The sequence below is a fragment of the Phascolarctos cinereus genome, unplaced genomic scaffold (assembly GCF_003287225.1).
Source record: "Phascolarctos cinereus isolate Bilbo 61053 unplaced genomic scaffold, phaCin_HiC Scaffold_8;HRSCAF=390, whole genome shotgun sequence".
NCBI classification, from domain to species: Eukaryota; Metazoa; Chordata; class Mammalia; order Diprotodontia; family Phascolarctidae; genus Phascolarctos; species Phascolarctos cinereus.
Window position 1 is genome coordinate 52,695,191 of NW_027556291.1, and position 25,792 is coordinate 52,720,982.

A 25,792-nucleotide genomic window follows, 5' to 3' on the forward strand; every position below is an offset into this window, starting at 1 on the left:
AATTTTTTTTTCCTGTTTATATTTCTTTTAGATCTGTCTATATTTGAGATTTGGAAATTAAAGTGTCTTGCAATTATTGTGTTGTTATCTATGTCATCTTGTAGTCCAGTTAACTTTTCCCTTTTGAATTTAGATATTATGCTGTTTTGTGCTTATATGTTTAGATTTGATATTTGTTCATTGATTTTGGTTCCATTAAATGAAAAGTAGTTTCTATGTTCCTCCTTGGTGTTTTGAATTGCTATTTTTTGTTTGTCTGATATCACGATTGCAACTCTTCCTTTTTTTTTTTTTTTTTGCTTCACCTATTTTGCAGCCCATTTGAATCTGGCCTTTCATTTTCATTCTATATGAGTATTTTAGATTTTTTTTGGTATACAACATAGTGTTAGCTGTTTGTTCTTTTCCATTTACTCTCTCTTTCATTTTGCTGCAATATTTCATTCATTCACATTTAAATTTTTGATGATTAATCTTGTGTTTTTCTCCCATTCATTTTTTGTATTGGGTTTTATATGTTTCTTCCATTAAGTCTTAACTTTGTACTTGCAAATAGTTTTGCTTGTACAGCTCTGATGCTGGTCTAGCCTATAAGCTCTGTTCTGATTGCCTGATCTGATTTGTCTGCCCTATCCCAAGTTTTCTGAATTTACTTATATTTTTATTCTATTTCTCTATCCATCTGTCTTATCTCATTTTTGTTCACTCTCTTTCCCTATCCATAAAGAAAACAGTTCAGTCTTTCCTGTTCTTTTCCCTCTCTTCCCCTATAGTTCTGTGATTTTCTTTCACTATTCTCCTTCCAACAGTTTTCCTTTGTCTTTCCCCTTCATCATTTATCATTTTCCTGTCCATTTTGAATTTTGAATTTTAAGCTGTCACCAAATAGGTATAATTTTGTTTTCCCCTGGTGTATCTCTAGGTTTTTATTTATTTTCTTTGTCTTATTGCTAGCACTCACATTTCTAGAACTATGTCAGAGAAGAGTGGGAAACTGGGAGTGGGGGGTGGGGAGGGATCCCATACTTCATTTATTTCCATATGAATTAGGAATACTTCTAATGTTTTACCATTTGAAATAATGCTACTTTTCCTTTATGTGTGTATGTATATACACATACTCTTTACAGATTCAAAAAAGGGCCCTTTTCTTCCTAATTTTTGCAGGGTTTTCAGCACAAATGAGCTTTGTACTTTTTCAAAGGCTTTTTCTGTGTCTTCTCAAATAAACGTGTGATTTAGCACTAGTATTTTTATTTTTTATATAATTAATTATGTTAAATGTTTTTCCTAATGTGTATTCATCCTTGTATCCCTTGTATGAAGCCAATTGGAACACAGCGATTAATTTTTTTATATAATGCTGTAACTTTTCACTGTGATATTATTTAAATTTTATATCAACATTCTTTAGTAAGATACTCTGTTGTTGTTCTTTGCTTTATTCTTCCCTAGGTGTTTTTTTTTCCAGGACTCTTATTAAGAAATTTTGCAGACTTTCCTTTTTCATCTTTTTGGAATATTGTTCATAATATTACTTATTATTTAAATGTTTGATGGTATTTACTCATAAATCCATCTAAACCAGAATTGTTTTCATAGTTCCATTAAAGCTCATTCAGTTTCATTTCCTTATATTAGATGGTCTAAGATCTTATTTTCATGTTCCATTAATGCTACTATTTTATATATTTTGTAGCTAAGCCTCCATTTCTTTTGAATTCTCATTTGTGCTAGCATGTAATTGTATATGTTAGGTTATAATAATGCTCTCTATTTCTCTGTTGTGATTTTGTCTTGTTCATATTTCATTTTGGCCATTTCATTTCTCTCCTTCCCAATATACTTGTGTTTTCTGCCATTTGCTTTTCTCATTTTTCCCCTTCCTCTTTTAAGTCAGTACTTTATACTTGCAAATAGTTTTGTTAATAATGCCCTACTACTATTCAACCCCACAGGTTGGCTCCTGATCCATTTGCCCTATCCCAAGTTCTTTGAATTTGCATTATCTTTCTATCTCCCATTTATGTCCATTTTCTTTCCTAGTCCAGTACAGTAAGTAGATATAAATCTTCTTTCTCCCTTTTCCATGAACTTCACATTTTTTAACCATTTTCTTTCACTATTCTCCAAAAAAGAGTTCCTTGACTTTGTCCTTATTATTATTTCCCTTTACTTTTGGTCTATTTTGAGTTTGAATTCTAAGTAAATGGTGATTTTTTTCAACACAAAGGTATAATGTCTCTTCCCTACCCATGCTTGTGCCTTTAATTTATTTATTTTGGATTAGCACTAACATTTCTAGAACCATTATGTGGACAAAATGATGATTTGCTTAGAATTCAATATTCAGTCTTGACTGGAAGGAATGATATATGATGAGGACAAAACAAAGGCATATTTTTGGAGGGGATTGAAAAGAAATGACAACAATAATTAAAGGTTGGCATGGATTAGGTGTACAGAACAGGAAAGATTCTAAACTTACATTACTGGGCTGAGAAAGAGAGGAGACAAAATTAGGGGAGAGATTGATCAACCAATCAGTGATCATTTTAACTAGGGCAAACAAATCAGAGAACATGAACAGGGGAAAACCTATTGAGTAGAAGAGCATTTAAGCAGTGATGGCAACCTCAAATAGAAATGTAATAATTTAGGACACTTTAATATTCAAGTCTTTCATTTCTTTATTTTGGCTTATTGCTTGCACTAGTATTTTTAGGACCATTATGTCAAATAACAGTAGCAAAAAGGAGAATCCTTATTTTATTCTTGTGTTTATGAGGAATCCTCCTAGTTTTTTACCATTGGAAAATGCTACTTTGTATTTTAAGATATGTGTGTGTGTGTATGTATGTATGTATGTATATATATGTATGTGTGTGTGTATATATACATATATATGTGTGTGTGTGTGTGTGTGTGTATATATATATATATATTCTTCATCAGATAAAAAGTTAGCCCTTTCTTTCCTGTGCTTTGTAGGATTTTAAGTACAAATGATTTTTGTACTTTGTCAAAGCCTTTATTATGTCTCTTGTCATAGAATCATCTGATTTAGGGGTGATGTTTTTGTTTTCTAATATAATTATGTTAAATGTTTTTTCCTAACAATTATCTTGTATCCCTCTATAAATCCATCTTGGTCATAATGAATAATTTCTTTGAGATATTTCTGTAGTCTTTTGGACTGCATATTCATAAGTTAAAGAGTCTATACTTTTATTTCTTTGCTTTTTAGCATTCTTCAGTTCTTGTTTAATTGCAACTCATTATATAAGAGGATTTTAGTAGGATTTTCTTTCTCAACTTTTTAGAATTATTTAAATAAAATTGTTCATTGATCTTTAAAAGTGTGATAGTATTTCACCCATAAATCCATCTGGATCAAGAGTTTCTTTTTTTTTCTTTTTCAGTTCCTTTAAAGGTAGTTTATTTTCTAACACTAGATTGCTTAAGGTCTTGATTTCATGTTTTATTAATTTTGCTATTATCTGTTTTGTAGATAGCCCTCCAGTTCTCTTAAATTCTCAGTCTTGATGGCAAGTAATTGTGTTTACACTAGAGTATGAAAATACTTCTATTTCTTTGCTTTATTCATTTTTTATTTTGGTAAGTTGATATCTCTTCATTAAACCCCCTCAAATCCTTGCATTTTGAACAGACTAGTTAAATGTTTTTCAATTATGTCCATGTCTTCAAACAGCTTTTAGTGTTTTCTGTCAATTCCACATTCTTTTTGTTTATAATTTATCCACCCCCCCCATTTTCCAGATTTCCTTTCATGCTTATTTTGTGTTTTTTTTCTTTATTAACTTTTGTGTTGATTTCTCATTTAATATATTATATCTCCTTTTTTCTATTTTGTCAAAGTGTGGTTTCAGAGATGTGATTTTTCTTCTCAAAAGGGATGCGGCTTTACCCGCAACCCAGAAAGTTTCATTTGTTTGCCCATGATTATTGTGCTCTTTCACATAATTATTGGTTCAATAATTTGTTCTTTCAACCAACTCATTATTCAGGATGCCATTACTAATTTTTAATTTGGACCTGTATCTTTTCTTGCATTCCTATATTAGTGATAATCTTTGTTGTGTTATCAACTGTATGGGATGTGTTTACTTTTCTACTTTGTAACATTTCTTAATAATTTATCTGTGCCCTAGTTCATCTTTTCCTTTTCTTTTCATGAACGTATTATCTGGTACTGAAAAAGATATGTAATCTTTAATGTTCCCATTCAAAAAACATCAGGAGTTTTTCAGCTCTAACATCAATGGGTTTTTTTAGTTCTATATTTTCTTTCCTGTTTTATATTTTTTTTCAGATTTGTTCATCTTTGAGAGATGATTATTAAAGTGTCCTGCAATTATTGTGCTGTGTTGCTATCTCTGTCATTTTATAATTCAATGTTCCCTTTTGAATTTTCATGCTATGCTGTTCTGTGCTTCCGTTTAGTATTGATATTTGTTCGCTGACTTTGGTTCCATTAAATGGAAAGTAGTTCTTCTCTTTCTCTTTTTTGATATTATGAATTTTTATTGTTGCTTGTTAGATACCATGGTCAGAATTCTCCTTTGGTACCTTCAAGTGAATAGTAGTTTCTCTGTTTCCCTCTCTTAATCTTATTAATCTTTGTTTTTGTTTATCTGATACTGTGGTTTCAACTCCTACTTTTTTATATCACCTGTTATATAGTCAATTTTGATCCAGCCTTTCATTTCCATTCTGTATGAATATTTTGGTATATAGCAGATTGTTCAATTTGGCTTCGTATCCATTCATTCTCCCTCTCATTTTGCTCTATTATTTCATCCATCCATACTCAGATTTTTCATCTTGAGCCTTGTGCTTTCCTTCATTTTATATGGATTTTTTCTGCTTCCTCTATTAAATTGGTACTTTGTACCAGCACGTAATTCTGCTCCTAATACTTTGATGCCAGTCTACCCCACTGGCTCTCTCTTGAGCACCTATTCTGATTTGTTGGCCCTACTCCAAGTTCTCTGAATTTATTTATATTTTGATTCTATTTGGTGTCTCTAATTTTTTGCACTCATTTCTCTCTGTTCACTTTCCTTGGAAAGTGAGTAGTTGAGAATTTTTGCTGTCCTCTTCCCCTCATCCCTGCCACCTTATCATTTTTTGTCATTTTCTTTCACTGCTCTCTGTTCAAAGAAACTTTCCTTCCTCTTTATTTAGCTTTCCTTCATTTTGTTTGTTAATCTTGCATTCTAAGTAAACCTCCATATTGTCACTAAATACGTATACTTTTGTCTCCTCTTTTCCTGTGTTTGTCTCTTTAATTTCTTTTATTTTCTTATTGCTAGCACTAACATTTTTAGAACTATTGTATCAAATAATAGTGGGAAATGGAGGAGGGGGAGCAGTTTCCATGTTTGATTCCTGCATTTACTTAGAATCCTTTTAATGTTTTGCAGTTGGAAATAATGCAACCCTTCGGTTGGAAATAAATACTCTTTATCATATTAAAAAATAGCTTTTCTCCTATTCTTTGCAGTGTTTTCAACACAAATGAATGTCATACTTTTTTTTGTAATTATGACATTTACTCAATGGGAGGTAAAATCAAAACATAAGCTCACCCCAAAAGCTGAGTCACACTCTCCTACCAACATGAATAAGAAAATCCATGTGCCTGGTGCAACTCACAACTCTGGGCTGCATATCACACTTTTTCAAGGAATTTTTCTATATTTTTTGTCATAGAATCAAAACACTTGATGAATTTTTTAATGTAATGAATAATTCCAATTTTCTTTCCTAAGGTTAAATCATTTTTGTATCCCTCATAAAATATTACTTGGCCATAGTGTATAATTTATCAGACATATTGCTGTAGTTACTTTGCTAGGATTTTAATTATTTTGAATTAATATTCAATAGTAATAAAGTTTATATTTCTCCTTCTTTACTTTATTCTTTCCTGGTTGCTTATCAGGATTCTGATAAAAGGATTTTGGTAGACTCTTTTCCTTTTAACCTTTTTAGAATAATTTCTGTAGTATGATTAATTGTTCTTTAAAAGTGTGATAGTACTCACTCATAAATCCATCTGGACAAGAGGCTTCTTTCTTTCCTAATTCCTTTAAAGCTCATTCAATTTCATTTTCTGACATTAGATTGTATAAGATCTTGATTTCATGTCATTTTGCTGTTTCATATTTCATTAGATAAGCTTCTATTTCTTTGAAAATCCCAGCTGTGCTAGCTGAACTTATGTGTACACCGAGTTATGAAAATTCTTAATTTCTCCTCTGTTGCAATTTTGCCTTGATCATTTTTTATTCTGGCAATTTTACTTCCTTCTCTCCTCTTTCCGATCAGGTTAGCTAAACATTTTTAAACTTTGACCCTTTTAAAGAACTTCTGATTATGCATGTCAATTCTATAGTCTTTTTGTTATTTGTTAGCTATTTCACTTCTGATTTTCAAATTTTCCTCTTGTGTTTATTTTGAGTTTGTTTCTTTGTTGATTTTCTTATTAATTAATTTGTTCAGTTCATTATTCCCAACTTTATTAATAAAGTTTTCAGAGACATCATTTTTTTCATCTGATGAATTCTTTAGCTGCATTGTTTTTCATGTTATACTTTTGCACATAATTTCAATTTGTTTCTATGAATTGTTCTTTGACAAACTCATTTTTCAGGATGTCACGATTAATCCTCCTTTTGGACCTCTAGCTTTTCCTTAGAACTCCTATATTAACTATGATTGTTTTTAATGTGATCAAGTACAATACATGTATTTACTTTTTCTACTTTGTAACATTTCTTTTAACTTCTCTGTGCCCTGGCATATCTTCTATTTTTGTAAACATATCATCTGGTACTTTAATCTTCACATTCTTAAGATGTGAGAAACCTTTCAGCTCTAACATCAAAGGTTTTTTTTCATTCTATATTTTCTTTCCCATTTATCTTTCTTTTAGATTTGCCCATCTTTGGGAGATTAACATTAAAGCGTCTTGCAGTTACTGTGTTGATATCTATGTCTTCTTGTAATTCAGCTAAATTTTCCTTTTTTAATGTAAACATAGACTTCACATGTATAATTAATATATTTCTTACCTTCACAATAGGAGAGGGAGGGTTGGGAGGGAAAGAATTTAGAACTCAATTTTTAAAAAGAGGATGGTGAAAATAAATAATAATTTGGGGGGAACAACACAATTTAACCACGTGATGTGTGTGTGTGTGTGTGTGTGTGTGTGTGTGTGTGTGTGTGTGTATGGGTAGGCATTTGTTCATTGATTTTGAGTTCCTTTAAGAAGAAAGTCATTTCTGACAATTCTACCTAAGCTAATTTACTTATTGAGTGCCATACTAATCAAACCACCAAAAAATTATTATATAAAGCTAGAAAAAATAATAATAAGATTCATTTGGAATAACAAAAGGTCCAGATTATCAAGGGAACTAATAAAAAGAAATTCGGGGAAGATGGCCTAGCCATTTCAGATCTTAAATTGTATTATAAAGCTGCAATCATCAAAACTGCTTGGTACTGGCTAAGAAATACAGTGGTGGATCAGTGGAATAGGTTAAGTATGCAAGGCACAGTAGTCAATGACTATAGTAATCTATTATTTGATAAACCCAAAGACCGCAGCTTCTGGGATAAGAACCCACTCTTTGAAAAAAACTGCTGGGAAAACTGGAAAAGAGTATGGCAGAAACTAGGCACAGACCAAAATTTCACACCATATACCAAAATAAAGTCAAAACAGGTTCATGATTTAGATATGAAGGCTGATACTATAAGCAAACTGGGAGAGCAAGGAATAGTTTATCTATCAGATTTATGGAGAACAGAAGAATTCATGACCAAACAGGAGATAGAGGACATTATAAAATGCAAAATGGATAACTTTGATTATATTAAATTAAAAATTTTTTGCACAAACAAAGCCAATGCAACCAAGATTAGAAGGAAAGTAGAAAATTGGGAAAGAATTTTTACAACCAGTCTCTCTGATAAGGGCCTCATTTCTAAAATATACAGAGAATTGTCAAATTCATAAGAATACAAGTCATTCCCCAATTGATAAATGGTCAAAGGATATGAACAGACAGTTCTCAGATGAAGAAATGAAAGCCATCTATAGTCATATGAAAAAAAGCTCTAAATCACTATTGATTAGAGAAATGCAAATCAAAACAACTCTGAGGTACCACATCACACCTATCAGATTGGCCAACATGACAAAACAGGAAAATGATAAATGTTGGAGAAGATGTGGGAAAATTGGAACACTAATGCATTGTTGGTGGAGTTGTGAAATGAACCAACCATTTTGGAGAGCAATTTGGAACTATGCCCAAAGAGCTATAAAAATGTCCACACCCTTTGACCCAGCAATAGCACTTCTAGGGCTATATCCCAAAGAGATCATACAAATGGGAAAAGGACCCATATGTACAAAAATATATAGCAGCTCTTTCTGTGGTGGCAAAGAATTGGAAATTGAGAGGATGCCCATCCATCGGGGAATGGCCGAACAAGTGGTGGTATGTGAATGTAATGGAATACTATTGTGCTATAAGAAATGATGAGCAGGTAGATTTCAGAAAAACCTGGAAAGACTTTTATTATCTGATGCTGAGTGAAGTGAGCAGAACCCAGGAGAACGTTGTACACAGTAACAGCCATGCTGTGCAATGACTAATATTGATAGACTTAATTAACCCTTCTCAGCAATACAAGGATCTAAGACATCTCTAAAGGCCTCATGATGGAAAGTGCTATCCATATCCAAAGAAAGAATTAAGGAGTTTGAATGCAGATTGAAGGATACTATTTGCTAATATTTTTTCTTCTGTTGTGTTTTGTTTCCTCCTTCTGGTGGTTCCTCCTATTGGTTCTAATTCTTCCTTTCCTTTCACATCACTAATGTGAAAATATGTTTAATAGGAATGTATATGTATAGCCTATATCAGATTGCACACCGTCTTGGGGAGGGAGATGGGAAGGGAAAGGGAAAAAATTTTAAAACTCAAAAGCTTATGGAAGTGACTGTTGATAAATCAAAATAAATTTAAAAAAAGAAGAAAGTCATTTCTGTATTTCTCTCTTTTGATATGAATCTTTAGTTTTGTTTGTGTGATACCATGGTTACAGCTTTTTATTTTATATTACTTTTTTTAAAACAAAGTTTGAGCCAATCTCTCATTTTCATTCTGTATGAGTATTTTAGATGTTTGGTTTTCTGTTTTGTTTTTATAATTTTTAGGGTTTGGTTCTTGTCCATTTATTCTTTCCTTCATTTTGCTGCATTATGTCATCCATTCACATTTAAATTTTAATAATTAGATTTGCATTTTCCACCATTTCTTTATTGTACTGAATTGTATCTGCTTTGTCTATTAAGTGAGGACTTTTTATTTGTAATAGTTTTGCTCCTAAAGGCCTGATGCTAGTCTACCCCACAGGTTCTATCCTGATTACCTGTTCTGATTTTTCTACCCCATCCCAAGTTCTCTGATTTATATTTTTATTCTATACATTTCTATATCCATCTCTCTCCCATTTTTGTTCATTCTCTTTCCCTGTCTATCAAATAAATAGTTCAGAATCTTTTCTGTCCTTAGCCCTTCATCCTTACTTTTTTGTCATTTTCTTTTACTGTCTCCTTTCCAAGAAGTTTTCCTTTACTTTTCTCATTCATTATTCATTTTTTCCAGTCCATTTTTAATTCTGAATTCTAAGTTAATCACCATATTGTCACTAAATAGGTAGAATTTTGTCTCCTCGTGTATGTTTAGGTCTTTAATATCTGTTTCCAGAACTATGTCAAAAAACTGAGAAATTGACAGGGACATGGAGCGGGGGAAGGTGGAGAGAAGCGAGAATCCATCCTTGCTTTATTCCTCTATACAGTAGGAATGCTTCTACTTTACCATTTGAAATTATGCTACCTTTTGTTCTGTATAAAGCATATAAAGAGTATATATTAATATAATCTTTATCACATTCAAAAAATGTCCCTTTTCTTGATGTGTTTTGTAGGGTGTTCAGTACAAATGAACTTGGTATTTGTTTCAAAGGCTTTTCTTGTGTCTCATCAAATACTCAGGTGATTTGGAGCTGGTGTTTCTGTTTAAGAATATAATTACGTAAAATATTTTTTCCTAATGTTCAACCATCCTTTTATCCCTTGTATAATTCCAATTCAGTCAGTGAATAATGTATTGGTTATACTGCTATAGCCTTTTTGCTATTTTATTTAAATTTTTTATATCAACATTCTTTAGTAATATAGTCTGTCATCATTCTTTGCTTTTTTTGCCTGGTTTACTTTTCAAGATTCTAGCATATAAAAGAATTTTTAGACTGTTTCCTTACTTATTTTTATAGAATAATTCTTTGTAATATAATTATTTGTTCTTTAAAACTTTGATGGTATTTACCCCAAAATCTATCTGTACCAGGATTTTTTTGTAGTTCCTTTAAAGCTCATTCAATTTCATTTTCTGACATTAAATGGTCTAAGATATTGTTTTCATGTTCTATTAATGCTGCTATTTTATATTTGTGTAGCTAAGCCTTTATTTCTTTTGAATTCTAAGCTGTGCTACCATGTAATTGTGTATACTCATTTATAACAAATGCTCTCTATGGCTCTGTTGCAATTTTACCTTGATTATGCTTCATTTTAACCATTTCATTTCCCTCCTTTGTCTTAAGAATTGAAGATGTTTCAATTGTGCACATCTTTTCAAAGAACCCTTAGTTCTATGTATTCTATCTTTTTTTTATTTTTTCCTATTTCTCCTCTGATATTCAAGATTCCCTCTTTTGTTTCTTATTTTGGTTTGTAAATTGTCTTGTTATTGAATGCCCAATTTGGTTCATTATTCCTCTATTTTTTATTTTGTTAATACATATTTTTGGAGACATGATTTTTTTTCTCTCTGAGGGTTAAATTAGCTATAGCCATTCTTTCTCTTTCATGTTATTGTGTAATTTAATCCACTCATACTTGAATTTTTATTCATTATACTTCTGTTTTCCTATATTTGTTTTTTTTATTTTTCTCTTCCTCTATTAAGTCAGTGCTTTAAACCTACAAGTAGTTTGGTTAATAATACACTAATATAAGTTATTCTCCCCAGGCTGGCTCTTGATGACCTGCTCTGATTTGTTTGCCTTATCCAAAATTCTCTGATTTTGCATCATTTTTCTATCTATCCAGCCCCCCATTTCTGCCCCTTCTCTTTCACAATCCAGGAAAGTGAGTAGTTGGAAAACTTCCCTATCCTCTTCCACTGTAACCCTTCATTGCTTTTCATTTTTTTCACCCCTACTTTCCAAAAAATTTTCCTTGACTTTGTTCTCTTCGTTATTTATCTCTACTTCTGATCTATTTTGAATTGTGAAATCTAAGGAAACACCTATTTTTTTCAACACACAAGCATAATTTTGTCTTCTCTTTGCCCATGTGTGTACTTTTAATTCCTGTATTGTGGATTATTGCTAGCACAAGAATTCTAGAACTATTATGTCAAATAGCAGCAGGGAAAAGTAGCATGTTTGTTTTATTCCTGTGTTTATTAGGAATACTTCTAGTGTTTTACTATAGGAAATAATGCTCCCTTTTGGCTTTTTATATATATATATATATATATATATATATATATACACACATATATATACACATATATATATACATATATATACATATATATATACATATATATATATACATATATATGTGTGTGTATATATATATATATATATATATATATATATATATATACACACACACACACACACACACACACACACACACACATATATTCTTTATCAAATTAAAAACTGGCCTTTCTTTTCCTTTCTATGTTTTGTAGGGTTTTCAGCACAAATGATTGTTGTACTTTGTCAAAGCCAACTCTATCTGAATTAGAGGTGGTGGGATTTTTTTCTAATATAACTAATTATGTAAAATGTTTTACCTCATGTTGAATCATCCTTATATCCCTTGTATAAATCCCTCTTGGTCATAGTGAATAATTTATTGGATATATTGTTGTAATCTTGTGCTAAGATCTTTTTAAATTATTTTGAATCTGTATTCATTTGCATTATAGTCTATAGTTCTCCTTCTCTGCTTTAGTCTTCCCCAGTTTTTTTAATCGAGTCATCATATGAAAAGATTTTGGTAGACTTTTTTGAATTTTGAATTTTTTTAATTTTTATTTTGGAGACAAAGGGGAGTATGATTTCTATCATACTAGCATATAAATTAAACATATTTGATGACAACCACATGAGGTAGTTCTGGTCTGGCTTTCATGGATTGTAGTTTTTCTAAAGCAATTAAGTGTTTTTGAATAACAATCATTTTAGTATTTCATATAAATCTACGGTAAAGACAAAAATGCTTAGTTTTAAGTAGAAATCTATAGGTTAGGTCAACAACAAAGAAATCTGATATTTTCCAATACTTTCTGAGAAAATATTTATAAATATAGGTTTTTATATTTATTCCAATATAAAATAAATTCTCTACCTTTCCCAGAATTCTGCCAAGAAAGTAGTAATGTCTGGGAAAAGAATCTCCAACAAGTATCTGTGCAGCAGGGTTAGGATATAGAAGCCCTCCATTAGTGGTCTTAAAAAATCCTTGGTTGGGGTTAAACGTTGATTTCAGTAGTTCATTCAAGAACTCTCTAAATATGCCACCACCATCAATGCCAGGTTCATCCAGGCCATGTGCATTAAGTAAGTGCACATGAATCCACTTTTTTCAAATCAGACTCATTTTCTGGGAAAGTTTATTTTCATAAACGTAATTTCTTCAGATTGTAACATTAATTCCATCCAGAAATGGACCATCTCTTTGTACTTCTTGTCTATCAGCATAGATTAATCTTTGAAAAAGTTTTACTCTTTCTTCAAATGAAACTACGAAGGGCAATTTGTGAGAACCACAAGCTGCCTTTCCTTGGTTACTGTAAGTGGTGCTGGTTCCAGATCTACATCCAGGGTAGATTGGAAAGGACCTATTCTTCCCATTCTTTGGACTCTCCATGCATGTCTAGCTGATGGCACATAGAGCTGTGTAACCTTATCTAGCTTAATATTCTCTTGTTCTGACAGTCAGTGATTTGGTGGACAAAAAAATCATATTTTTACTGGATTGGTGATAACGTTGAATAACTGAAACCACCAGTTTTGTTCCATTTGTATACATTGCTGCATTTCAGTATTAGTTGGAACTCCCACATTTTTAAATGCTATAATATATTCTTCACAAACTTCTGGTTTTGTTTCTGGATAAGCCAATTTGATGATTCCTAAGCAGGCTTATCAAAGGCATCTTGATAATATAAGCTCTTGTAATGTAAAAGGCATCATTGATGATTGTCTCTGACCTACAGCGTCTATGGGATCACTGAAGAATTCATTATCATGTATGGAAATTAGAGAATGACTAAACAAGGAGCTAAAAAGGTAAAAGAGTGGGATGATTCAAGTGTAAACTTCTAAAGATATGGGAGAACCATTTCATATGACCTGAAGTAATGGTACCATAGACCCTGTAATCATCCAGGTTGTCATTGATGATATTAGACACCAAAGGTGTCTCAGAAACCTGGCATTAAAGGCTAAACTGTAGAGAAGCCTTGGCACCATCATTTGGTGTCACACCATTAGTGTGTAGCAGATAGATGCCGTCATTGTGAATACATCTTTACTGGCTGAATCCCTCTGCACCATATTTAGTAGGGTGTTTGTTGTTGGGGGGGGTTTAATTATTTATTTTTAGTTTTCAACATTCACATCCACAAGATTTTTGAGTTCCAAGTTTTCTCCCCATGTCATCCTTCCCCCCACCCCAAAACGGCATGCATTCTGAATACCCCTTCCCTTAATCTACCCCACCTTCTATTAACCGCCTCTTTTCTTATCCCCTTCCCCTTCTATTTTCCTGTAGGGCAGGATAGATTTCTATACCCCATTGCCTGTATATCTTATTTCCCAGTTGCATGTAAAAACAATTTTTAACATTTGTTTTTAAAACTTTGGGTTCCATATTCTCTCCCTTCCTCCCTCCTCACCCACCCTTATTGAGAAGGCAAGTAACTCAATACAGGTTAAACATGTGTAGTCATGTAAAACACTTCCATAATAGTCATATTGTGAAAAACTATATTTCCCTTAATTGTATCCCACCTCCCATTTATTCTATTCTCTCCTTTGACCCTGTCCCTCCTCAAACATATTTGCTTTGATTACCCTCTCTCCCAATATACCCTCTCTTCTATCATTCCCCCCTCTCTTATCCTTTCCCCCATTTTCCTGTAGTGTAAGACAGATTTCCATACACAATTGAGTGCGTATGTTATTCCCTCCTTAAGCCAAATGATAAGAGAAAGATTCACTCATTCCCTCTCACCTTCCCCCACTTCCCCTCCAATGTAAAAGTTTTTTCTTGTCTGTTTTATGTGAGATAATTTACCCCATTCTACCTCTCCCTTTCTCCTCCTCCCGGTATACTCTTCTCTCACCACTTAGTTTTATTTTTTAGATAACATCCCTTCATCTTTAACTCACCCTGTGCCCTCTGTGTGTGTATGTGTGTGTGTGTGTGTGTGTGTGTGTGTGTGTGTGTGTATCTGTATCCTTCCAACTACCCTAATACTGAGAAAGGTCTCATGAGTTATAAATATCTTTCCATGTAGGAATATAAACAGTTCAATTTTAATAAGTCCCTTATAATTTCTCTTTCCTGTTTTTATGCCTCTCTTAAGTCTTGTATTTGAAAGTCAAATTTTCTGTTCAGCTCTGGTCTTTTCATCAAGAATGCTTGAAAGCCCTCTATTTCACTAAATATCCAGTTTTTCCCCTGAAGGATTATACTCAGTTTTGCTGTGTAGGTGATTCTTAGTTTTAATTCTAGCTTCTTGACCTCTGGAATATCATATTCCAAGCCTCCGGTCCCTTAATGTAGAAGCTGGTAAATCTTGTGTTATCCTGATTATGTTTCCACAATACTTCAACTGTTTCTTCTGACTGCTTGCAATATTTTCTCCTTGACCTGAGAACTCAGGAATTTGGCTATAATATTCCTATGAGTTTTCTTTTGGGGATCTCTTCCAGGAGGTGATCAGTGGATTCTTTCAATTTCTATTTTACCCTCTGGTTCTAGAATATCAGGGCATTTTTCCTTGATAATTTCTTGAAAGATGATGTCTAGGCTCTTTTTTGATCATGGTTTTCAGGTAGTCCAATAATTTTTAAATGATCTCTCCTGGATCTCTTTTCCAGGTCAGTTGTTTTTCCAATGAGATATTTCACACTGTCTTCTATTTTTTCATTCTTTTGGTTTTGTTTTACAATGTCTTGTTTTCTCATAAAGTCATTAGTTTCCATTTGGCCAATTCTGCTTTTAAGGCATTTTTCTCCTCATTGGCTTTTTGGACCCCTTTTGCCTTTTGGGTTAGGCTATTTTTTAAGGTGTTATTTTCTTCAGTATTTTTTGGGTCTCCTTTAGCAAGCTGTTGACTTGTTTTTCATGATTTTCTTGCATCACTCTCATTTCTCTTCCCAGTTTTTCCTCTACTTCTCTTATTTGCTTCTCAAAATCCTTTTTGAGCTCTTCCATGGCCTGGGACTGATTCATGTTTTTCTTGGAGGCTTTGGATGTAGGAGCTTTGACTTTGTTGTCTTCTTCTAGTTGTATGTTTTGATCTTCTTTGTCACCAAAGAAAGATCTATGGTCTGACATTTTTTGTTCTGTTTGCTCACATTCCCAGCCAATTACTTGAGTTTTAAATTCTTTGTTAAAGTAGGGGTGTGCTTCCAATGTGGAGAATGTACTGTCCCAAGCTTCAGGGGTTTTGTGTGGCTGTTTTCAGAGATACTTCTAGGGACCTGTAAATTTTCAGTTAATCCAAGTTGACACGATCAAGGGCGAGGTGTTTACACTTTTCCTGGCCTGGGCTCTGGCCTATGAGTGACCACACGGCCTCAGACACATAATACTTACTAGCTGTGTGACCCTGGGCAAGTCACTTAACCTCATTGCCTAGCCCAAAAAAAAAAATAATCATATGAGTGACCACAAGCACTCTTTTCTGCCTTGGAACTGTGAGAAGGATTCCTTCTGTACCACCACTATGAGCTCCACCACGCCAGCACTCCTTCTCGCCCCAGGACCACCACCCGGAACTGTAACCCAGATCCAAGCAAGGGCAAAGCAAAAGAATCCTTGCCTCAGCACCAACAAAGAGATCCCTGCAATCCCCCTCTGATCAACTGCTTGATCCCCCCTCTATCTGTGGGCCAGAAGCTCTGAAAGCAGCCACTGTGCCAGGACTGGGGCTGGGACTGGGGCTGGGTCCGAGCTCTTCTCTCATCGTGGTCAAACACATCTTTCCTGCTGAACTTCTAAGATGTCTTTGGCATTTGGGGTTGAGAAGTCTGGAAATCACCACAGCTGCCCTTGATTCAATCCCCTGAGGACTGCTCCAGGTTCACTGAGGCCCTGTTTTTGCCTGCATGGCCCACGCTGAACTGCACTCTTCTCCTAGCTCAGTGCAATAGACTTTTCCAGTCAACCATCCAGGTTGTCTTGGGCTGGAAATTTGTTTCACTCTGTCTTTTTGTGGGTTCTGCTGCTCTAGAATTTGCGAGCCATTTTTTACAAGTATTTGGAGGGGTTTGGGGGAGAGCTCGAGCAAGTCACTGCTTTTACTCCACCATCTTGGCTCTGCCCCTATTGATGATTTTTTTATCCAGATACTTTTTATTTTAATTTCCAAATACTTTCCCACCTTCCAACTCCTTCTTTCCCACCTATTGAGAAGGCAAGAAACACAATACCTATTATGCTTGTGAAATTATGCAAAACCTATTTCCACGTAAGCCATACTTTAAGAAAAATTAAGAAAAAAGTAAAATTCAGTCTTCACTATGCACCACACATCAGTTCTCCATCTGTTAGTGGATAACATTTAACATCATGAGTCCTTTGGCACTGTAGTAGATCGTTGTATCGATCACAGTTACTAAGTCACAGTTGACTATCTTTACAATATTGGTGTTTCTATGTAGATTGTTCTCCTGGTTCTGCTCACTTCGCTTTGTGTTAGCTCATTTAAACCTTCCCATGTTTTTTCAGAAACCGTGTCCTTCATTATTTCTTATAGCACAATAGTATTCATATACCATAACTTGTTCAACTATTCCCCAATTGATGGGCATCCCCTCAGTTTTCAATTCTTTGTACCACAAAAGAGTTGCTGTATTTATTTTTATACATATGGGTCCTTTTTCTCTCTCTGATCTCCTTAGGGTATAGTCTTGGTATTGCTGTGTCAAAGGTATGCACAGTTTCATAGACCTTTAGGCATGGTTCCTAAGCATTCTCCAGAAGAGTCGGACTAGTTCACAGCTCTACCAACAGTGTACTAGTGTACTATTTTCCCACATCCCCTCCAACATTTGTTATTTTCCTTTTATGTCATCTTAGCCAATCTGATGGGTTTTAGAAGGTACTTCAGAGTTGTTTTAATTATTTTGTTATTTAATTCCATTATTAATTTATTATATAAATATTTTAATAAATATTAACATTGATGTTGGTAGTATGTAAAATATAATACTATATTATTTAAAATATTTGATAAATATAATTATATTAATAAATATTGATGTTAATGTGTACATTAATTCTAATAACTAATCTTTTATTTGACTTTATTTGTTATTTAGAGCATTTTTCATATGACCATTGATAGCTTTGATTTCATCATACAGAGGGCACACTTACATGCCTTTTGGCCATTTATCAATTGGGGAATAGATCTTATTTTTATAAATTTGGTTCAGTGTTGTATATAGTAGAGAAATGAGACCTTTATCAGAGAAACTTGCTATAACATTTTCACCAGTTTCCTGCTTTTCTTCTAATTTTAGCTGCATTGGTTTTGTTTGTGCAAAAATGTTTTAATTTTGTGTAATCAAAATTATCCATCATACCTCCCATAAACCTCTCTCTTTATTGTTTAATCACGAGCTGTTTCTCTATCCATAATCTGACAGGCAGTTTCTTCTATGCTCAATTATCTGATATCACCTTTTTTGTCTAAATCATGTACTATTTTGAGCTTCTCTTACTCTTTCTACTTTGTAACATTTCTTAACTTCTCTGTTCTGAGAATACTGTTGTGCTACAAGAAATGATTAGCAGGATGGCTTCAGAAAAGTCTGGGAAGAATTATATAAAGTGATGCAAGCAGAACCAGGAGATCATTGCACACAGTTAACAGCAATATTGTAATGATGATCAACTGTGAAAGACTTAGCTACTTTGATCAATGCAACGATCTAAATTCTAAAACAATTCCAAAGGACTCACAATGAAAAATGCTATCCATCTCGAGAGAAAAAAATAATGCTACTTTTTCGGTTAAGATATATACTCTTTATCAGATTAAAAACTGTCCCTTCTCTTTTTTATGTTTTGTAGGGTTTTCAGTACAAATAATTGTTGTACTTTGTCAAAATCTTTTTTATACATCTTGTCATCATCTAAATTTGTGATGGTGTTTCTGTTTTGTAAGATGATTATGTTAAATGTTTTTCTTAATGTTTGTTTAGTCATCCTGTTATCCCTCTATAAATCTTTTGTATAAATCCAACTCAATCATAGTGAATGATTATTTTGATATATTGCTGTGGTCTTTTGCTTGGTATTGTTGTTCAGTCATTTTTTACTTGTGTCCAACTCTTCATGACCCCATTTGGAGTTTTCTTGGCAAAGATACTGGAGTGCCATTTCCTTCTCCAGTTAACTTTACAGGTAAGGAGTCTTTTGCAGGCTCTCATTATTCATATAATCTATAGTTTTCTGTGTTTTATTCTTCTCTTTTTTTATTCATTACTCTTTATGATGTAAAAGAATTTTAGTAGACTTTCATAATTCCTTTAAAGCTTGTTCAGTTTCATTTCTGACATTAAGATATCAATTTCAAGTTCTAGTAAATTTATTTTTATATTTTTACATATATGCTTCCATTTTTTAAAAATTCCTTTTTGTGCTGGTATGTACCCTAGCTTATAATAATTCCTTCTATTTCTCCTCTGCTATGATTTTACCTTGTTCATTTTTTATTTCAGCAATTTGATTTTCCTCCCTTCCCTTTGTGATCAGATTAGCTAAAAGCTTTTCATTTATGTCTCTATTCCAAGAACTTTTATTTGTAGTTATTTTGAATGGGACCTCCTTTCCTATAACTTCCTTCTCCATTTTCCTATTGACATATAGAAATGCTAATTATTTTGTGGATACATTTTGTGTCATGCTATTCTTTTGTAACTGTTATCTTAATTTCTATGCCAACTCTCTGTAGTTTTCTAAGTAAATCATCACATCATAAGTAAATAGAGATGATTCTAATTCCTCTTGTCTAATGTTTATGCCTTAAATTTCTTTTTCATGTCTTATTACTGTTACAAGCAATTCTAGAACTGTCTCGCAGCAGTAGGACAAGGGCGACAGCCTTGCTTTACTCTTATATTTATTAGAAATGTTTCTTATAATTTCCCAGTTGTGAATAATGTTAACTCTTGGTAATAGATTATATATTTAAAATGTCCCTTCTATTCCTGTGCTTTCTGGTATTTTCATGTGAGTGATACACCTGGTTGAAAGCTTTTTCTGCACTTTTTCCTAGGGTGGGCTTTTGTTTTTACTATGATTAATAATGCTAATCATTTTCCTAATGTTGAACTATCCTTGCATTTTTAGTGCAAATCCAACTTGGTCATACTGAGTAATTTTTCTCATATATTTCTGTATTCTTTTTGCTAGTAGTATTTCATTTAAAATTTCTGCATCAATATTCATGAATATCATTGTCATATAGTTCTCTTTTTTTAACTTCATACTTGACTGGCCCAGGTTACTAGTATTATATATAATATTATATTATATTAAGGACTTGAGTAAAATTTTATTTCTTTCTAAATTTTGAGAATAATTTGCACAGTATTTCTACTAACTATTCTTAAAACATTTGATTGAGTTAATCTATAAATATGTATATGCTGGGGGAGGGGGTTTCTCTTCTGTGACATCTTTATTATTTATTCAATTTCATTTTCTCAGATTGGGTTTAAATTTTCTATTTCTGGTTCTATTAATAGTTTATTTTTTTCATCAATCCTCCATTTCTTTTAAATTATTTTGTTATAATATAATTACATGTAAGAGGTACTAAGAATTTTTAAAATTTATTTCACCTGATAATTTTTTATTTTCATAATTTGATTTTCCTCATTCTTTTCAATCCCAGCACTGAAACATTTATCAATTTTGCTAGTCTTTCTAAAGACTATCTTTTAGTTTTGCTTATTAAGTCTATGGTCTTCTTGTTTTCCATCATATCTATTTCTCCTCTAATTTTCAAGATTTGGGCTTTTTTTATTGTAATCTTTTTTCTATTTTGTTATGGTATGTTTCAAATATAACATTTTTTTCCTCTGAGGATTTCTTTAGCTATATCCTAGAAATTATCATATGTTATCTAATTATCATTCTCATTCATAGTTACCAATTGTTTCTGTGCTTTGTTCATTAACTCATGCATTATTCAAAATGTCATTGTTTCCATTTTGGTCTGTATCTGTTGCTTATGTTCCCTGTATTAATTACTATTTTTTTTATTACATTACAGTCTATAAAGGATATGTTCAATATTTTGGGGGGTTTTTTTAAATATTTATTTGTAATTTCTTGTGCCCTAGCAAATGGTCTATTTTTTGTAAACTTAGCTTGTGGTAACGACAAGAAGAAGAAGAAAATCTTTTTCTGAGACATATGTATATACTTTAATGTTTAAACTCTAATTCCTCTGGCACTTTGTTCAATTCTATAATTTCCTTTCTTTAAATCTGCTTGTGGATTTGTCCAGCTCTGATCTAAGAATGTTATTGTGCTATTTATGTCCTTTGTGGAACCTAATTACTTTTTCCTCTGGTTCACCATCTCTGATACCTTTAAACATAATCTGCTTTTCCTTTGGTATTATGCCTTTTGATATTTGTTTTATCTGACAGCATGATTGTGGGTCTTGCTTTTTTGGAATCACCTGACCTATAGTAAATTTGGCTCCAGCCTCTATTTTCATTCTGTACAACTTTGTTTTTAAAGGTATTTTTGTGCATAGTACATTGTTAGGTATTGTTTTCTTTTCCATTTTTCTGTTCTCTCATTTTATTGGATTGATTAATTCATTCATATTTGAAATAGTTACTAGACTTAGCACTGGACCAGAAATCAGGAAGACTCAAGTTCAAATCCAGCCTCAGATACTTACTAGCTGTGTAACTGTGCAAGTCGCTTAACCATTCTCTGCCTCATTTTCCTCATCTGTAAAATAGGGATAATAATAGCACCTACCTCTCAGTGGTGATATGAGAATCCAGTGAGATTAACTGTAAAGCACTTAGCACACTGCCTGGCATATAATAAGCACTATAGAAATGTTAGCAATGATGATGACGATGATGATGTTTTCCTCTATTATTTCTTTTGTGTTGATTTTTATTTCCTTCTTAAATAAATTCTTTGTCCCTATGATTAATTTTGCTTCTACTCCTTTGATGCTAATCTTTTTCCATAGGCTCTTTCCTTCCCTATTCCCATTCTCTGCTCTGTTATTTGAATTTTTTTAAATTGTTCAATACTTTTTCTTTTTATTTATTAATATATTTTTCCATGGCTTTTGAAACTTCTCTTTTCTTACCCAGATGAGCATACATTCCACCCTCTCCTCCAGCCTCTTATTTTATGTAACTTTCTTTTGTTGTGCCCATTTCCCAGGAAGTTTTCCTTTTGTTCTTCCCATTATTTCTCTTCAAGTTTATTTGGGATTTTGTTTTTAGACTCATTGTTTATATAACCCTATTTATTCCTCCTTTATTTTATGTTCCTTGTGAGGGTAAAACTTCTAAGGGCAGGTAGGTGGCACAGTGCATAGAATTCCAGGTCTAGAGACAGGAACAGTCATCTTCCTGAGTGCATATTGGCCTCAGAAACTTACTGTGTGACCCTGGGCAAGTCATTTTACCCTGTGTGCCTCAGTTTCCTCATCTATAAAATGAGCTGGAGAAGGAAATGGCAAACCACTCTAGTATCTTTGCCAAGAAAAACCCAAATGGGATCATAAAGAGTTGGATACAACTGAACAAAAATAAAGCTTCTAAAGTACCAATATGGAACCCTCCACATCCATTGTTTTTATCCTATTCTCCCACAATTTCTACTCTTCTTAAGGGCCTAAAAAAGTGGTGTCAAACATGTAGCAACTGATTGCTGTTGCTGCATATGAACAGAGAAAGCCACAAGTTAATGTTATCTATTTTGAATTTTGCTCTTAATTATTTCATTAAACATTTCCCAATTACATTTTAATCTGGTTCTCTTTGCACTACTCCAGCCTAAACATCTCTGATGTAAAGGAATTACTATCCCTTTACTGTTCACCTATAAATTTAAACTCCTTCATTCCATCCCTCATTACCACCCCTCTGTTCATTCTTAAAATTTCCCACTATGTTATCCCTTCCTACAAAATACATTGATTTAGTCCCTGGGGTATTCCTTCAACGTGTTTTCCCCCTCCAGATTCATTAAGTTCACTTTGAATCTTTAACTCCTTAGGTTCTTTTTTTCACTTGATGATCCCTCCTCTCCCTCCCCCTCACCCCCCTTTCCTCTCCTCTTCTCTCCTCTCCCTCCTTCTCCCCCTTCTCTCTTTCTCTCCTCTCCTCCTTTCTCCCCCACAATAGCATATAGACACAAGAGATTGGCTTGAGATTTTTTCTTGATGTTTGTACTTTATTCTGTTACTGTCAAATGACTCTCTTTTCAAAAATATAGGTATCATCTTTCTTGATGACTAGGCTTATGTTTGCAGGATATGTTATTTTGGGTTACATATTGAGTGCCTTTGTTTTCTGGAATATGTTATTTCACTCCCTTCTCTGATTTTTCATGAGTGCAAAACAATCCTTCAATATTTGAATTGCCTTTCCTTCATATTTTAAGGTCTTTATCATAACTGCTTGTAAAATTTGTTGTTATTGAAATTGTGAAATTTAAGCACTTTGAAGTTTGAAGATTTTTACTGATGATCCTATGTAAATTTTCTCAATCAGTGCCTTTGCTCTCCGTATTCAAAAGTTCTGAATTTATTTTCTCTCCCCACATCCCTCGCCCCCATTTTAAAAAAGAAAGAGAAAAGAGAAGAAAAAAAAACTTTGTAGGAAGTGTGCTTAGTTAAGTAAAACAAATCCCTGCGTTGGCATGTCCAAACAATAGATCTCTGAAACTATTTTCTTCCAATATATGGCATTCTTTTTTTTTATTATTTGTAATGTTCTTCCAGGATACCAGCAATCCTTAAGTTATCTTTGTGTAGGGGGCAGCTAGGTGGTGCAGTGGATAGAGCACTAGCCCTGGAGTCAGGAGGACCCGAGTTCAAATGTGATCTCAGACTTGATTACTAGCTGTGTGACCCTGGGCAAGTCTCTTAACCCCAACTGCCTCACCCAAAAAAAAAAAAGTTATCTCTGTATATCCTCTCTTTAAAGTCAACTGCTTTGACTTAGATTGAATTTATATATACCTTGCCATTGCTGTCTTTGCTTCTCTTCTGCAGTATTTTCTTTCACTTTGCTATTTTTGTGTTTCACATGTGTTATTTTCTGTCTCAGTGCTTCTATTTCTTTGAAGATATTCTTCATTGTTTGTTAACTTTTTCCTCCCTTGCTATTTCTGTTTTTAAATTCTATATTAAGGGCTCCAATTGCCAACCTAAAGCTATCCCTAATTTCTTCGTTTAAAAATATTGTTTCTCTTCTGGATTTGCTTGATTTCTTAGTTGCCACATCCAATAGCCTTTTCTCAAACCTCATTCTCTTTGACCTCTCTGCAGCCTTTGACACTGTCAATGACCGTTTCCTCCTTCATAGTCTCTCCTCTCTAGGGTTTCCCACCACTGTTCCCTCCTGGTTCTCCTCCTACCTATCTGACCTCTCCTTCGCTGACTCCTCATCCCAATCATGTCCCCTGATTATGTGCCCCACAGGGTTCTATCCAGGGCCCTCTTCTCCCTCTATACAACTTCCATTGGTGATCTCATCTCTTCTCCATGGCCCAGTTTGGTCATTATAATTATATACAGCATTTGGTTTGGGGTTTTTGTTCCTCCCATTTACATTATTGTAATTGTGTAACATTGTTTTCTTGGTTCTGCTTACTCCACAGTTCATCTAAATCTCGTGCTTCCCTGAATTTTTGCTATTCATTGTTTCGTATATCACAGTTAACATTTCATTACATTCACATACCACAATTTTTAGTAATTCTTTATTTAAGGGGAATCTATTTTATTTCTCAGTTCTGTCCTACTAGAAAAAAAATCTGTTTTTGAACGTTTTGGTGTTATATGGGACATTCCTTTCTGTCTTTAATCTCCCTGAATATACGTGCCTAGTAGTGAGATCTCTGGCTATGAACATTTTAATCACTTCTTTGGCATAATTGCAAATTGCTTTCCAAAGTGGATGAACCATTTCATCGCTCTCTGAGCAGTATATCTGTATGCTTTTCTATACATAGTCTCACTGTCACTGATTATTCCCATCTTTTATTATCTTTGCATGGGTAGAGGGTAAAACCTCAAAGTTCTTTTGATCTACATTTCTCTCATTATTAGTGATTTGGGAACAGTCTTTTAAATGGTTAAGAGTTTGCCATTCTTCTTTTGAGAAATTTTTTTTCTTACCCTTTATCTATCAATCGGAAATTATATCTTGGTCTTATATAATTCCATTAGTTACCTATGTATCTTGAATATCAGACTGTCATCAGAGAAATTTGATGCAAAGATTTTTCCCAACTGACTACTTCCCTTCTTATCCTAGCTGTACTGATTTTAGTCATATAAAAGTCTTTCAATTTCATGTAATTAAAATTATCTATTTAATCTTTTGTGATCACTACTACCCCATATTTAATTAAGAACTCTTCCCCAAGCCTAACTATAAAAGGTATCTGATCTTATTTGCTTCTAATTTTTCAATGACATGATATTTAATATTCAAATCACATATCCATTTTAAACTTCTTGTGGTAGATGGTATCAGATGTTGGTCTAAACCTAATTTCTTCCGAAGTGTTTTGCAATTTTCCCAGTAGTTCTTGGCAAATTAGTTCTTGCACATATACTTTATATTTTCATATACATATATATATATATATATATATATATATATATATAAGAGAGAGAGAGAGAGAGAGAGAGAGAGAGAGAGAGAGAGAGAGAGGGAGAGAGAAGCAGGCACTGGGTTCAACTCGCTTATTTCTGATTCTTCCTCATCTAGTTTGTTCCACTGACCTTATTTTTGTTTTATAACCAGGCCCAAAATCTTGCTTACTGCTTTGTAATATAATTTGAAGGAAAGAAGTGCTATTCCCCTCCTTTATCCCTATATTTTAAAAAAACTAGTTTCCTTGAGATTCTAGACCAGTTATTTGTTCTTTCAAATGAATTTGATTATTATTATTTTGTCTAGCTCTATAAAGTAACCCCTTGGTAGTTTGGTAGAGCACTAAATTTATTCATTAGTTTGGATAGCATCATCTTTTTTTATGGTATTAGTATAACCCAACCTTGGGCCATGAACCACTCTCTAATTATTTGCCATTCTTTAAAGCATATTTTATTGTTGTATTTATATAAAT

General features: G+C 33.1%; 1 protein-coding gene and 1 pseudogene across 1 annotated transcript in view; one reads left to right on the forward strand and one right to left on the reverse strand.

Moving 5' to 3' along the window:
* Nucleotides 1-25,792, forward strand: part of LOC144454980 (uncharacterized) — an 88,824-nt gene that overhangs the window by 57,706 nt on the left and 5,326 nt on the right. The window lies entirely within an intron of this gene.
* Nucleotides 12,375-13,767, reverse strand: LOC110203378 (ubiquitin-protein ligase E3C-like; annotated as a pseudogene).